Source organism: Fukomys damarensis, unplaced genomic scaffold (genome assembly GCF_012274545.1).
Source record: "Fukomys damarensis isolate Sample0158 unplaced genomic scaffold, DMR_v1.0_HiC HiC_scaffold_36, whole genome shotgun sequence".
Lineage (NCBI taxonomy): Eukaryota > Metazoa > Chordata > Mammalia > Rodentia > Bathyergidae > Fukomys > Fukomys damarensis.
The window spans coordinates 7,875,451-7,880,490 of NW_022900948.1; the positions used below are offsets into that span (position 1 = coordinate 7,875,451).

Consider the following 5,040-nt stretch of genomic DNA (forward strand, 5'->3'; position numbering starts at 1 on the left):
TTAGCTCAGTGGCATCATGCCTGTCTTGAAAGTGCAAGGTACTGTGTTCAATTCCTGGAGCCACTCCCCTCCCAAAATCAACTCTGAAAAACTTTTCACTATTTACTCCATTTGTATTTAATATAAATATTAGAATGGTTAGATTTACATCTGTCATTCTAGTTGTCTTATCTCAAGTCTGTCTTTTTAGTTACTTTTTCTTACTCCCTTTTGTGGATTATGCATACATTTTACTGTAATATTTAATCTCTTCATTGTATTTTTTTTCACAGATGGGATTTTATTTATCACTATTAAACATCTGGATTTTAAACAGACTCTTGGACTGGTAGTTCATATCCAACTTTAGCTCCAGTCTCATCTCCAGTAGCTTTCCCAGAGCTACCACCTCCACCATGAAGCTCCATGAGTTTTCCCAATTCAAACTTGGGCTTCTTCAGCATTTTTACTTTTCTGACAAAGACATCATGAAGAAGATAAATAGACTGGCAAGCCTGTTCTATGTCTTTCCCAGTGCTGTCTGGAATCAATTTATGGACCACTCCCTTCAAGTCATTTGTCTATACCTCTTGCGTCATGATTTCTATCATCTTCTTCCGGGTTTGGCGGACGTGTTGGTGCTGAGCCTAAGAGGTTTTCCGTATCTGATTGATCTGTTTTTTTTAGTAAAACCAACACAGAACAAACGAAGCAAATAACCATGACATTAATGTGGGCTTCAATCATGGTCTGCCATATTTTGACCATGGAACACAGTTTGTCATGGGTGAGATCCATACCATGGAAGTTAGTCGGACAGTTTTTGCCCTGAACATCCTCAGTAATTAGCTTGAATTTTCTAAAGGCAGCTTCGTCGTTCTGCAGATCAGCAAGGCTCATTTCAAACACTCGACTTTTGAGCCCATCACATGCCATTTTGGTTCCTTGAGTTCTGATGACTAGTGTCTTCCCAATATTTCTTATGTTGAACATAGCCAGTGCCTTCACATCATACCAGTCTTTCTTAGAAAATGGATCAACCACTTTCTTCTTGGCTCCCTTTTTGCTGCCTTTCATAAGGCGCTTGTTCTTGCCCACAGCCATGGTGCTGCTCAGAAAGCCAAAAGCTCTTTGTTGTATTTAAACTATTTTTCAGTTATTACAGTGGTTGCTTAAGAGACAACAATATACATTTTTAAATTATCACAATGTACTTTGTTAATACTGACTAAATTTTGGTAAAATACATCATGTTTTTATAATTTAGCTCCATTTTTTCCTTCCTTTGTATTATTACAATCATGCATATTTTATCTGTATATGTTGTAAACTCAATAACTCTCTTTATAGTTATTTGTTTACATATATAAAATAACATAACTACTTAGATAACAATCTGACAATTTCTTTTTGAACATACATATGACCAGAAATTTTACCACTATGCATTTACCTAAGAAAAATAAAAACATATATTATCATACATATACTTGAATGTTCAGCATAATTTATACTGGACAAACAAAGCAGTCCAACTATCCATCAACTACCAAATGAATAAAAAGTGACATATACAATGTAACAACAGAGTACACAATGGAATACTTCTCCAAATTCAAAGCAATATAATCCTAAAACAGACAGCAATTGGTTGAATTTAAGTGCTAAGTTAATGGTGCCAAGTGAAAGAAGCTAAACTGAAAATACTATATACTATGTAAGTCTATTATTTCTCAAAAAAATGCAACTATCAGGACAGCAAGGAAATCAGTGATTACCTGGAGCTTGCAGATGGAGCACAAACTGACCTCAGATGGACATATGCAAAGATGTTAAGATAATAAAATATTGTAAAACTGAATTATGATGATGCTTTGACATACTGAATGAATTTATCAAGAAAAGTCATTGTAATATACACTTGAAAATGAATAGATGGCCTTCAAAACTATTGCTCAAAAAGAGAAAAAATAAAATGAATGCCTGCTATTTTCAGAGATTATGTTCAGATATCTCATTTGTTTTATTTTTTCTAGACACAGACAAGTAATTTTTACCTGTGGATAAATGATCTTTTGATATCATTTTGTTTGTTTTGTTTTCTTTGGTCTTTTGAGACAAGGTCTTCCTGTGCAGTCCCACACAACTTCAAACATGTGGTTTTCCTGACTCCTGAGGGCTGGAAGTACAGATGTTTACCACCAGACTGCCTATGTCATTTTTTAACGGCAAAGGTATCATTAATGTTTTAGGCTTGAAAATTGTTATAGAAAAACTTTTTTTTAAACAATAGTATAAATGTATATATTAATCTCCTGCTTCTAGGAATTTCATTCTGCAATCTTTAGATATCCATATTATCGCTTCTCGGCCTTTTGGCTAAGATCAAGTGTAGATATCCATATTATAGTTGGAAAAAATATCATCTTTGTGAATTTGTAAACATTCGCTATTTCAAGAGGTAAGGATCTTATTTCAAGAGATAAGTAGAGATGTCTAACAGAGTTGTTCTATCTTCTCTAGATTTGCTATTATTAGGTTTATACCAGGGACTCAAGTATTATTTAAAAGCACTGAACTAACTATTCTAACTAGATATCTAACTTGAGAATTTACTTAGAATGTAATGCCAGAAGGAAATCCATTGCAATTCACTTAATGAGTGTTGCTTATATGTCTTAAGTCCTACCGACGTTCCCTCAATCGGCACAAAATAATTCATAAATTTCACTTTTGGTGTTTGACGACTTGCCCACAGGAATGGGCAGAACTGAGGTTATACTTTCTGTTGATGATAATAACTCATAATATCTTTGTTTCTGTGCATTTCTCATTTGACCTATAAAATTACAGCTACTGAAGTACTTGACATTTCCAAAGGTATGCCTCATAGATATATCAAACAATATTTTCCAAAAGAAACTTTTACCCCAAAAACTTGATCTTCAGAGATTTCTCCATTTTGGTAATTATTAAAACTATTCACCAGGAAACTCACACTCCAAACTTTAGTGTATACCCTCTGTCTTCAAAATGTATCTCATGCTCCCTAATTCTTCGCTAACATTTTTTTGTGACTATTTTGTTGTTGTTGTTGTTTTGTTTTGTTTTTGAGACAGGGTCTCACCATGTAGTTGAGACTGATCTGGAACTCACTATGGAGCCCAGGCTGGTCTTGAACTCACAGCAATCCTCCTGCATCAGCCTCCCTAGTGCTGGGATTATAGGCATGCACCACCACGCAAGGCTGTTTTGTGACTATTTTAATGGAAACTACTTGTGATTTAGTCCATATCTTTTCTCTTAGCCAGTATCATTTCTTAACTTCTTAATTTGTTTTACCATAGCAATCAGAATAATCTTTTAGGGCCAGGGATTTAGCTCAGCAGTTTAGTGGCCTGCCTTGCAAGCGCAAGAACCCAAGTTCAATCCCCATACCAAAAAAAAAAAAAAAAAAAAAAGAATAATCTTGTAAAATTATGAATCAGACTAAAACTTCGGTATCTGCCCATACCCTACAAATATAAATTTATTTCCATGGATTATCAGGTCTTGTTTCTCTCTGAAAAAAAAATGTATTTGTGACTTCTCCTTAAATTTTGCTAAAGACCTTCGGAAAACTATGAGTTGTTCAGCTCTTCATTTCTTTATGTTATTCTTCTGAGTTACTTTCTAATATACTTTCATGTATTACCTCAAGTTTTAAGTATGCATCAGATATATGCATATATAGATACCACTATATTACAAAATATTAGAGAGTGAAAAAAGTGATACATAACAATATTGAACCCTCATTGATAATTTCTAGGGACCCTATCACTCATATAATTAAGTAAATCCACAAAAGCAAAGTACTCATTACTAAGAAGTCAATATACATAATGCATGAAAGGGAACACTTAAAAACTAGGCCACACACACCAAAAGGTCCGACAGGAGACTGGTCTTGGGGAAAAGGAAACTTAGGGTAGGGGTATGGATGTGGGAAGAACCCAGAAACATGGCTCATAATGGTGGCATCAAATCTCTAACAATGCACATATGAGCACAAAACAATTTATTAAGTAATGCCTGAGGTATACCTTGTAACTACTAGCTATAGACCTATACACTAAGTGCATTAGCAAAGTAGCCTGTTGCTATTTTTTTGTGATACCCCTGAAATCCACTGTTCCATAAAGCTTAGCTCAACACATTGGTTAGTTCACTCCTCCAAATACAAGTTTATTTCAGCGCTTTACCACTGGCTCAGGACCTACAACAAAAAAATGTATAATGTTTCTAGAAATTCTGAATTTATAGAGAAATAGCATGCTCAAGAATTGGATAAAAATAGAAAAAACAATTTGTCTTTATTTTCTTCATTAATATAGTCATTTTGTTCATTCCAAAGTATAAAAATCATATTTAGTGTACTAGATTTACTCATGAAATTGAAATGACTAGTGTATTACATTTAAAAGGATAGTTTAGGCTCTAATGTTTTTAAATTCCAATTTTATTTTTCTACAATTTAATTTATTGGTACATTCTAGGTAGACAGTACAGTTACATTCATTACTGGGATCTTGTGCCTTTACGTGCCAGGTCTTGGTTCTCATTTTTTCCCCTTGTCCCCGCCCTCCCTTCACCCCTCCTCCGCTCCCCACTTTCAAACACTTTGATTCCATTTTTACATTTTCTCATTTTTGTTTCCTTTTCCCCTATTCCCCTTTCCCTATCCTTCTCACTGCACTACACCTTGGGTCCTTTTCTTCCTATTTGCTAATAGTCCTGTTAGGATCTTGAGCACTATTTTAGTTTTTCACACTAGAGAAACTATTCGGTATTTGCATATGTGTGATTTATTTATTTCACTTAGGAGTATATCCTCAAAATGTACCCATTTACCTATGAATGAATCTACTTTCTCATTCTTTATGGCTGAGTAGTATTCCATTTTATAGAAAAACCACATCTTCTTTATTCAGGTTCTAACTGATGGGCAGATGGGCAATTTTCAAGATTTAACTATTACAAACTATGCGTCTATAAACATGGGTGCACATATACCACTGT

The 5,040-nt window shown here is 34.3% G+C and overlaps 1 pseudogene; it reads right to left on the reverse strand.

Moving 5' to 3' along the window:
* Positions 1-308: 308 nt before the first annotated feature.
* On the reverse strand, positions 309-1,095 carry LOC104872686 (annotated as a pseudogene).
* Between the last annotated feature and the right edge of the window lie 3,945 nt (positions 1,096-5,040).